The 11,866-nt window shown below is 41.5% G+C and overlaps 1 protein-coding gene across 2 annotated transcripts in view; it reads right to left on the reverse strand.

Annotated features, from left to right (window-relative positions):
* Window positions 1-9,526: 9,526 nt before the first annotated feature.
* The window catches only part of ptprn2 (protein tyrosine phosphatase receptor type N2), a 437,308-nt gene continuing 434,968 nt past the window's right edge, over window positions 9,527-11,866 (reverse strand). For both annotated transcript variants that reach the window (XM_061922231.1, XM_061922232.1), the window contains exon 22: window positions 9,527-11,866. This exon is cut by the window's right edge and continues 695 nt beyond it. The gene's annotated coding sequence lies outside the window, so the exon portion shown is untranslated.

Genomic DNA, 11,866 nt, shown 5'->3' on the forward strand with positions numbered 1-11,866 from the left:
TAATTTAGCTGCTGACATATGCAGTAACATATTGTGTCATTTATCATTCTATTATTTTGTCAACTTTATAAAGGACAAGCTGTAAAAATTGATTTTTAATCACCTTGTTCATTTACTGTTAATATCTGGTTATTTTCTGTTTCAACATGTCCTATCGACACTTCTGTTAAAATGTAATAATCACTTATTCTTCTGTTGTTTGATACTTTACATTAGTTTTGGATGATATCACAAATTTGGGTATCAATGTGATACCAAGTAGTTACAGGATCATACATTGGTCATATTCAAAGTCTTCATGTATCCAGGTACATATTTCCTGAGTTTATAAACTTCCTATAAATAAAACAAAAACAGAAAGAAGATTGTGATATTAAAAAAATATTGATGTATACATAGTAGTATCCACTCAATACACTATTGTACTTGGTATCATTACAGTGGATGTTAGGTGTAGACCCATGCACCAATGGCATTTATTTATACTGTAGCGTCCTGGAAGAGTTGGTTCTGCAGGGAATTCTGGTAATTTGTTCTATGGTGTTTATGTTGCGTTGCGGTGCAAAAAAATGTATTCTAAAATGTGTTTGTCGTTTTTGTTTGGTGTGGTTTGACTATATGGCACTTGTTTATACTGACACCCTTCGTGTGACATGTATGACTGTTAAGTAAGTAGTCCCTTCATTCCCTCGTGTACAGTGCATTCTAATCTGAGATAATTTTGTCATTGATTCAATAATGCGCACAATGAAATTATGGTTAGGCTTTGTTAATTATCGACTATACGATTTATGGCTTATCAATTATGCAAAGCAGACCAACCTCGCCACAAAAATAACGACAGCAAGATTTATCAGATTGAAAGTCCCACGTGGGTGCTTCGGGACAGGATCGGCGCCAAAGCGCACACACACACACACACACACACACACACACACACACACACACACACACACACACACACACTGATGGCCTGATGCCATGCAAGGCGTTAACCACGACCCATCAGGAGCAAGGCTGAAGTGTCTTCCTCACAGACACAACGGATGTTACTAGGATGGGAGAAGCCGGTCTACCTGACACCTTGTTGCCTTTGTTTTCCCCTGAACACCTCTGTGGGACCAATTGGGTCATTCGCCGGTCATTGACGTTTTACTCCTTTAACCCCAGTACATCTCATGTTACCATGAATTGATTAACGTGGACCCCAGACTTAAACAAGTTGAAAAACGTATTCGGGTGTTAGCATTTAGTGGTCAATTGTATGGAATATGTACTGTACTGTGCAATCTACTAATAAAAGTTTAAATCAATCAATCAAATCACCTTGAAGATTATAGCGGGAACTCTCATTCAACCCTTTTTCGATTACATTTGCACCTCCCGGTACCCCAGCACCTCCAAAACCCTCAAATCTAGACTCCAAACATCCCAGAATAAGCTAGTCCGGTTACTTTTAGACCTCCACCCCAGATCACAACTCACTCCAACCCACTTCTCCAAAGTGGGCTGGCTCAGGGTGGAGGACAGAGTCAAACAACTTGCACTGAGCCTAGTCTATAAAATCCGCTACACCTCCCTGATACCAAAGTACATGTCAAACTACTTCCTTAAGGTAAATGACCGGCATAACCACGACACCAGGGGGAGCTCCAAAAACCACGTTAAACCCAGATTCCGATCTAACAAAGGTCTTAACTCATTCTCGTTTTATGCCACATCAATGTGGAATGCACTCCCAACAGGTGTAAAAGTAAGTGCATCTCTATATTCTTTCAAAACCGCTCTAAAACAACACCTCCAGGCAACTTCAACCCCTTACTAATACCCTCCTCCATTCACATCCCATCTCCCCGGATTATAAATAACCTAATGTAAATAATCAAATGTACTTGTAATGTATTTACTTGCTCTTATGCTATCTGAACTCATTATGTTCTCTGCTGGCTGTACATATTCTACTGTAAGACCTACACTGTTTCAATGTCCAATTCTCTGTTGATGCAATTGTTGATGACTGAAGCTGCTCATCCCACCCCCCGGATTGTAAATAATGTAAATAATTCAATGATGATTAACCTGTGTAATGACTGTATTATGTTGATAGTATACATTTGTACCATGAATTGACTAACGTGGACCCCGACTTAAGGTGAAAAACTTATTTGCGTGTTACCATTTAGTGGTCAATTGTAGAGAATATGTGCTGTACTGTGCAATCTACTAATACAAGTTTAAATCAATCAATCCATCAAACAAACTCCCAGTAGGGGAAGAATGGCGCGGATCTCTCCCTGGCAACCCGGCTGACACCCGAGGTCAGTGGTTCTCAAACTTTTTTCACCAACTACCAACTCAGAAAACACTTGGCTCTCCAAATACGGCCATAATGGCCAACAATAAAACAGTAGCATAGTAGAGCTAAGTATTCATTAAAAACAAGGTTGAGGTTTTATTGAACAAGTATATTCCAAAGACATGCACCTGGGGATAGGTTGATTGGCAACACTAAAATTGGCCCTAGTGTGTGAATGTGAGTGTGAATGTTGTCTGTCTATCTGTGTTGGCCCTGCGATGAGGTGGCGACTTGTCCAGGGTGTACCCCGCCTTCCGCCCGATTGTAGCTGAGATAGGCGCCAGCGCCCCCCGCGACCCCGAACGGGAATAAGCGGCAGAAAATGGATGGATGGATGGATATTTTAATATTTGTGGCTACTGTAACAATTCACACATTTTAAATCTGTGCTTGAATATTGGTACATTTAATCAAGTAATTCTTCTGCGTACCACGAGTGTGGGGGTTGGCAACCCAAAATGTTAAAATAGCCATATTGGACCAAAAATAAAAATCTTGTTTGGAGCCGCAAACAAATAAAAACCTTATATAAGTGTTATAATGAAGGCAACACATGACGCAAGTGTCTATATTAGCCTACTATCAAAGCCTGACGCAAATCCTCATTAACAAAAATGTTAAAATGTAATATTTATTCTACACATTTTTACATTAGTAAAATGGAGGCTTCTCACAGGATGAGATAACTTCTGGAAATGACTGGCTTTGAATGGCCAAAAGGTATATTATGTGTGTGTCCAAGATTAAGGAAAGGGCAGGCTGTCTTCTTCTAATGGATCTATTACAATCTTTGCTGTGGTCTGGAACAACATGGCACACAAAGAACTAGGGGAAATGCAGCCAATGTTACATACAGATAGTGTCATGAGACACGCAAATGTAATTTAAATACACAGAGGACATAAGTAAAGGAAATTAAATGAGCTCAAATATATCTACAAACGAGGCATAATGATGCAATATGTACATACAGCTAGCCTAAATAGCGTGTTAGCATCGATTAACTTGCAGTCATGGATTGACCAAATATGTCTGCTTAGCACTACAGCCAATCAATAACATCAACAAAGAGCACCTTTGTGCATTCACGCACAGCATAAAACGTTTGGTGGACAAAATTAGACAAAGAAGGAGTGGCATAAAACATGACTTTCTGTGGCAGCATTGGAAAAAGTTGTACATGCATACAAACTATGAGTTCAAGGATAGTTGATATTAGCAGGACAAAACGGTGCTTGCCAAATACTCTCATCAGTGAAGCATGTATAACAAACACTAGGATTTGTAAGAATTAGGAAGGTATGTGTCATGTTTGTTCTCCTACAGAAAATATATTAAAACAAAACATTTATTTATTCTTCATCTTTTTTCATTTTCACACATCTCTGAAAGAGGTCCAGGGAGCCACTTTGGCGGTGCTAAAGAGCCGCGGGTTGCTGACCCCCGCATTAATGGTACACGCACCATCCATCCATCCATCTTCTTCCGCTTATCCGAGGTCGGGTCGCGGGGGCAACAGCCTAAGCAGGGAAACCCAGACTTCCCTCTCCCCAGCCACTTCGTCTAGCTCTTCCCGGGGGATCCCGAGGCGTTCCCAGGCCAGCCGGGAGACATAGTCTTCCCAACGTGTCCTGGGTCTTCCCCGTGGCCTCCTACTGGTTGGACGTGCCCTAAACACCTCCCTAGGGAGGCGTTCGGGTGGCATCCTGACCAGATGCCCGAACCACCTCATCTGGCTCCTCTCGATGTGAAGGAGCAGCGGCTTTACTTTGAGTTCCTCCCGGATGGCAGAGCTTCTCACCCTATCTCTAAGGGAGAGCCCCGCCACCCGGCGGAGGAAACTAATTTCGGCCGCTTGTACCCGTGATCTTATCCTTTCGGTCATGACCCAAAGCTCATGACCATAGGTGAGGATAGGAACGTAGATCGACCGGTAAATTGAGAGCTTTGCCTTACGGCTCAGCTCCTTCTTCACCACAACGGATCGGTACAACGTCCGCATTACTGAAGACGCCGCACCAATCCGCCTGTCGATCTCACGATCCACTCTTCCCCCACTCGTGAACAAGACTCCTAGGTACTTGAACTCCTCCACTTGGGGCAGGGTCTCCTCCCCAACCCGGAGATGGCATTCCACCCTTTTCTGGGCGAGAACCATGGACTCGGACCTGGAGGTGCTGATTCTCATTCCGGTACACGCACCACAGTTTGACAATCTCTGCCCTATGTGTTCTTCAACTCCCAACTCCTCTGCTTCCTCCTTGGCCACAGCAAGACATCCATCTTCTCTTCCTCCCCGGCCAGTTCTTTAAAAGGCTTTTCGCTATGTTGCACCTTGGCAGCCAATGTCGCGGAGTAGACGGATGGTTGAGGACTCGGCAAAGCCCCAACACCCCCCTTCAACTTTGCTGTCTCCATACCCTGCTCCCATGGGCCAGTGAGTTCCACCAGCAGGATGGTTTTGCATGACTGACCACATAAGCAGGTCTGGCCGTATTTATGTTTTTTTAATCTCCCTGGGGTATTGCCATCGACCACTCACTGCCGGGTTAGTCTCTCTTTGGTGGGTTGTGCCGGTGTTCTCTCCGGCGCTTGGTTTTGCTGTAACAGGAGGTCTGCTGTTGGCCTCCTGTCCGCATGACCCTGCCAATTTCCTACTCAGCAGGCACAAGACATTAAAACAACGTTGAGGATTTGTTCAATTAAGTCCTGACCATGAGCAACTCAAACCTAACGTTGGAACAACATGCTTTTTGGCAACAATGTTGGGCTCTGACGTGGATTCGGCCATTGAATTTTTGGTCGATTCCCAACCAATGTTCTAAAACACAAATATAACTTTAAAACATACTTTTTAACGTTTACTAAATGTCAGGTTGTGACGTTGATTTGACCGTTGAATATTGGTAATTTCCCAACCAACGACGTGGATCCAACGTTAGACATCAATGTTGTCTCAGTTTACAGATTCAACTATTTAGCAAGTTGTTTAGAAGTCAGTTTTAAAAGGACATGTATGTGTTATCAATGATTTATCAACGTCTTGTGCCTGCTGGGTGACCTGATAGCGGCTTTGGGACTCACATTGATGGCATTACAGAAGGGACAGGCCTCTTCAGTGCCAAACCACTGGTGAAGGTTTCAGGGACAAGGTGAGGAGTTGTATGTGGATCTAATCAGAAAACTCAGCCTGGCTTGCGGGGGTCTTCTACATATGTTTTAGTTCTCATTCTTTCTTGGATGAGGCTCCTGTAGTGGCTGCAGGAGCTCTGCGCTCTAGTGCAGGGGTCGGGAACCTTTTTGGCTGAGAGAGCCATGAAAGCCAAATATTTTAAAATGTATTTCCATGAGAGCCATATAATAGTTTTTAACAATGAATGTAACTAAATGCCTGCATTTTTTTAGTAAGACCAACATTTTTAGAGTATTGTAGGTCTCTTATTCTTTTTAAGAACATTGTTATTCTGAAGCTAACCATTAATAAATCAAATACTTCTTATCATGAATGCGACTTCTTGAACAGGTGCGGTAGAAAGCGGATATTTTGACACTGTGATTACCAGCATAATTATGTAGGTAGGTAAGTATTGTTATTGCCCAAGTACAAGACAACTTTGTTGATTGACTGATTGATTTGATTAGACAAACAAACAGTTTTTAGGGTCACAGAACAGCTATGGGGAAAAAAAAAAAACTCCAGAGCAAAGCATATATACGTATCACAACATACATCTCCAGACTTGCAACAGAGGGGAGGGAGTGGGGGGCTACGATGGCGGGCTGCAGCTCTTCAAACACTGCCCAGTTGTCCATCACCCCTAAGGGATTCGCGTCAAGGGCGTTGGATGAATTATTCATTACTTATCGTGTTAAGCAATGTCAGTTAAGATTTATCTTGAGAGCCAGATGCAGTCATCAAAAGAGCCACATCTGGCTCTAGAGCCATAGGTTCCCTACCCCTGCTCTAGTGTATCCTCCTTTTGTGTTCTTGATGTTTACCTGTTTTATTGCTTTTTGGTTCGGGGCCCTTTTTCTTCGCGTGGAGAGACCGGAGGAGCTGAAGACGAAGGTAGCGTTGAGCGTCGGGAACTATGAGCTTCAGAGAGTGACTGTCGTCCTCCTGGACGGATCCACGGCTCATCCGCACAGTCTGGACATTGGCCAGGGGCTAAAGGGCAGCCTATGACAGAGTCATCTCCCTTGGTTACTTTGTTGGGTCCGTTTCTGCCTCTGGCCTTGCTGCTGCCTTCACACCCAGGCAGATGATGGTGTGGAGCACTAGTGTCGAGCCACTGCGGTGTATAGTAAGTAGGTTTTGAAATGGTGCTTTTGTTTTCTTTGTTTACACATGGTGCAATCGTATTACTTGGTGCTCATTTTTGTTTTTTTGTTGTGTTTCACGTTGTAGTTTCGTAGAAATGGCGCTGCTGAAGTGGCAGCTGGTTGCATCTGCAATGTGCTCTTTAATGTATTTTATTATCCTTTGTCTTTGATGCTTTTTATCTTGTTTTCCTCTTGCTTCTGAAACTCCATCATTTCCGCATTGTGGGATGAATAAAGTTTCTTATCCTTCCTGTGACGCCTTCCCTTGACATCCAGCTTTGATATTGCGGCATTCTTGCTCTGTCCTTGTTACTTCTGACACGTCAATGGCTCTACGTTCCTTCTTGGGGGCTTTAGACCAGAAGCGGGGAGTCTCAATCCTCCCAAAGCTTGCTCGACCTTCCTGGACTCGGCTGACGACTTCACTGTGCTTTATAGCCTGCTTCCTGGGCTTTCCACTTCTTTCTGTTCTAACCTGGGATCTAGCTGGTCTCATCAGCTGGTCAGTGGAATCTCTGAACCGCAGCACCTTTTAAGCCTTGTCCTGTTTGTATCCTAAGCTGATGGATCGCAGTGGCACTTGCCACATTTTTTTGCAGAAAAGGCCTACATCAGACAGGCATCTTGGCAGTCCCAACCACTTCCTGATAAAGGATTCTGTAAGAGGAGTGGATACCACACAATTACTCTTATAGTTTCCCGTTTTTAATGATCATGACCGTCCATCTTCTTCCGCTTATCCGAAGTCAGGTCTAAGCAGAAAAGCCCAGACTTCCTTCTCCCCAGTCACTTGACTCAGCTCTTCCCGGGGGATCCCGAGGCGTTCTCAGGCGAGCTGGGGGACATAGTGTCTCACCACCTTGTCCTGGGTCTTTCCCGTGGTCTCATACCGGTCGGAAGTGCTCTAAACAAATTCCAGAACCACCTCGACTGGCTCCTCTCGATGTGGAGCAGCAGCGTCTCTACTCTGAGCTCCCCCCGAATGACAGAGATTTTCACCCGATCTCTAAGGGAGAGACCCACCACCCGGCGGAGGAAACCCTATTCGGCCACTTGTACTTGTAATCTTGTCATAACCAGAGGTGAGGATAGGAACGTAGATCGACCGGTAAATTAAGAACTTTCATAACATAAAAAAAAATATATATATATATAATTTACAATGAATCCTCTGTTGCGCATGAGCGTGACTGTAGAGCATATCTGTTTCAAGTGGTATTTACAGTACATGCCAACATTTTTCTGACTTGTATATCATAAGGTTGCTTAATTATGTCAATGTTAGGAACGCTTTTCACGACCAGATCAAGACGTCTGTGCAAGATGGTTGTTTTTTATACTTACACACCTGTTGAAATAATATTGCTCATTGTCTATCATAACGTAAAAATGTATACATAGTTGTAATTTAAAATAGTACTTAAAAGCCTTATTTAGTGAAAAGATTGCTGCTTTGTCACGACTACAAGTTGTAAAATGTGAAACATTTGTATTACCAGCGCCATCATTTTCTCATATATAAATATATCAGTATATGGTATTTACATATTATACTGTATGTATAACATAAATATTACATATGTTATATTGCTACTATGGTACATTTTTATTCTATTTTATACCTTTTGTTTTCACCCTCGTTTTGTGCCCTTGTGTGCAACCTGCTCAGTAGCCTAGTGGTTACAATGTCCGCCCAGAGATCGGTAGGTCATGAGTTCAAACCCTGATATAAGAATGGGACCCGTTACCTCCCTGCTTGGCACTCAGCATCAAGGGTTGGAATTGGGGGATAAAACACCAAAAATAATTCCTGGGCGCGGCCAACGCTTCTGCTCACCGCTCCCCTCACCTCCCAGGAGGTGAGAAAGGGTGATGATGGGTAAATGCAGAGAATAATTTCATCATGGGTACTTTAACTTTATTATTCTTTGTAAATGAGCTACTGTGTGGAACAATTTCCCTTGTAGCTCAATAAAGTTTGTCTACAGTTTTATTGGTTCATGTCGCCTCTAAGTGGCCACGGCAGGTATTGCAGCTCCGAAAATTACATTTTGAAGCAAACTTAATTGAACAGAACACGGCATGCACTTTAAGGTGTCCTTTTTGGACAAAAAAACTAAAAGACATCCTTCTGTTTTTTAAGGTTGCATCACCGGGAGAAGTGAGCTTTGTTTTCGTCCAAGGTTTTGCCCGCTAAATGCGTTCATTGATTTGATTTGCTAATTAGTCCCGGTTTGATGACGTCTTTCAAGACGGTGCTAGTAATACAAATTTCTTTACATTTTTCATGTGTCGATTTTAATTAGCTTTCGCCCTTTTGATATCATAAAACCTGCTGACAACAGCTGGTATCAATCAATCAATCAATGTTTATTTATATAGCCCTTAATCACAAGTGTCTCAAAGGGCTGCACAAGCCACAACATCCTAGGCTCAGAGCCCACATAAGGGCAAGGAAAAACTCACAACCCAGTGGGATGTCAATGTGAACGACTATGAGAAACCTTGGAGAGGACCACAGATGTGGGTTACCCCCCCCGCCCCCCTCGAGGGTAGACCAGATGCAATGGATGTCGAGTGGGTCGGACATATTGTTTTGATTGGTATCTTAAGTAACTAATAAGTAAATAAATGTTTAAATATGGAAATACATTAATTTGTAAAGTATTGTGTTGGTGGCCCTGCGGTGTAGCCCGCCTTCCCCCCGAATGCAGCTGAGATAGGCTCCAGCACCCCCCCCCCCCGTGACCTCAAAAGGGACAAGCGGTAGAAAACGGATGGACTGAGTATTGTTTTGGTCGGCATGGCAACCCTTGTACTTGAAACAAAGTGATAGTTAAAAGTCAGTCTGCTTTCATTTCAATTTATTATCAATGTGAATGTTGACACAAAATAGACCGTATTTTTGCCATAGATGACACTATACAACATGTTTACTGGGCAGTGATCAATGTAACAACAATAACTAGTCTAGGTCTAGTCCTACTAACTAGTAGCTTATAATAGCAGTGACATATGGACACTAACTAGAGTCACAGAAACACACTATTGCAATATAGCAGTATTGTAACACAATACATTGTAATCTGAGCACAATCAAAATAACATTATTCTTGTAATATAAAGACTTTAGTCTTGTAATTCTTTGTCATAAAGTGTTATTGGACACATGTTACTAAGGCTAAACATTCTCATATTAAACTACATGTTATCGAGTACAGATTTATTCATGTAAAATGACTTTTTTTGATACAGAACAGGGGTGTCAAACTCATTTTAGCTCAGGGCCCGGCTGGTAAAATCATGGCATGATAACTTCAAATTAAAGACAACTTCAGATTTTCTTTGTCTTACTTTGGTCAAAATAGAAGAAGCACATCCCGAAAATGTACACATTACAAATATGCTTTGCAAAACACCTCATGTTAGTTGAAAATTCTGAGGGGGAAAAAAACGGCAGTTTCCAAAAAACCATGAAGAACGCATTTAACTTGGACTTTGTCTCAGGTGTTTTTACAAAGCCATTAAACTTAAAGCACTTCCTGTTTTTCCGCACTTTTCATCATTCGAATATTACATTAATTATAATATGAACCAGGGGTGTCAAACTGGGAAAATTCACAGCACGATGACTTAAAAATAAAGACGTCAGATTGTTTTCTTTGTTTAGAAATAGAACGAGCACATTCTGAAAATTTACATATCATGTTTTGTTTTGTTTTTTACACTTTACATGTTGTGGTTAGTATTCTATATTATTTGTCGTTATTAGGGATGTTCGATAATGGCTTTTATGCCAATATCCGATAATCCGCGCGTGTATATTGTATTGTCCGTGAAGAGTTAATGCTGCAAGGGGTTCTGGGTATTTGTTCTGTTGAAATGTGTTTGTCCGAAATGTGTTTGTCAGTCTTGTTTGGTGTGGGTTTACAGTGTGGCGCATATTTGTAACAGTGTTAAAGTTGTTTATACGACCACCCTCAGTCCGACCTGTATGGCTGTTGACCAACTATGCCTTGCATTCACTTGTGTGTGTGTGAAAAATGTAAATATTGTTTGACTGGGCCGTCACGCAGATGCGGTGCTTTTAAGGTTTATTGGCGCTCTGTACAACATCCTATGCCCGTGTACACAGCGCGTTTTAAAAAGTAATATATTTTACTTTTTGAAACTGATACCGATAATTTCCTATATTACATTTTAAAGCATTTATCGGCCGATAATATCTGACATCTCTAATCGTTATTTATACTTTCTGAATAAATTATGTGACTATGTTCATCAGTCAAATCATTGGTGTTAATTTTCAATCTATCAGGATGAAAAAAATAATATCAAACTCAAATTACAGGATGTTATTTATGTAGTTTGCTCATTTTCCTCGACTGGTGCACTTACATCATGTAGTTATTATTTTTATTTTTTTTACATATGTAGCATCTACAGCAGGGGTCGGGAACCTTTTTGGCTGAGAGAGCCATGAAAGCCAAATATTGTAAAATGTATTCCCGTTAGAGCCATATAATATTTTTTAACACTGAATACAACTAAATGCCTGTATTCTTAAGTAAAACCACCATTTTTAGAGTACAATAAGTCTCTTATTATTTTTAATAAGATTGGTATTTTGAAGCTAACCAAGAATAAAGCAAATACTTCTTACCATTAATGCGACCATCCTGTACCCCGAAGGACAGCTGGGATCGGCTGAGCACCCGCAACCTTGAACAGGTGCGGTAGAAAACAGATGGATGGATTGATTAAAATGCATTAGAATGTTTTATATTTTGAACGTTATTTTTAACACTTTGATTTCCAGCGGGATTATTAACTACATACCGTGTTAAGCAATGTCAGCTAAGATTTATCTGAGAGCCAGATGCAGTCATCAAAAGAGCCACAACTTGCTCTAGAGCCACAGGTTCCCTACCCCTGGTCTACAGAGATACAAAAAATTGCTATAGCTACATCTAGTGGACATATTTAGAACGGCTGTTTTTTTTTAATTAAAAAATTTCGGCTCATTTTTTATATTTTGCATACTCATCTCGAGGGGCGGATAAAACCTGTACGTTTGACACCCCTGATATAAACAAAACAATTATCAAATTGACAACAGCTAAAATCAAGGTAACAACCACGAACCTAAGCAATGTGAACATAATATATTCAAGTATAAAAAAAATA

Source organism: Nerophis ophidion, linkage group LG15, assembly GCF_033978795.1.
Source record: "Nerophis ophidion isolate RoL-2023_Sa linkage group LG15, RoL_Noph_v1.0, whole genome shotgun sequence".
In the NCBI taxonomy this organism is placed as follows: domain Eukaryota; kingdom Metazoa; phylum Chordata; class Actinopteri; order Syngnathiformes; family Syngnathidae; genus Nerophis; species Nerophis ophidion.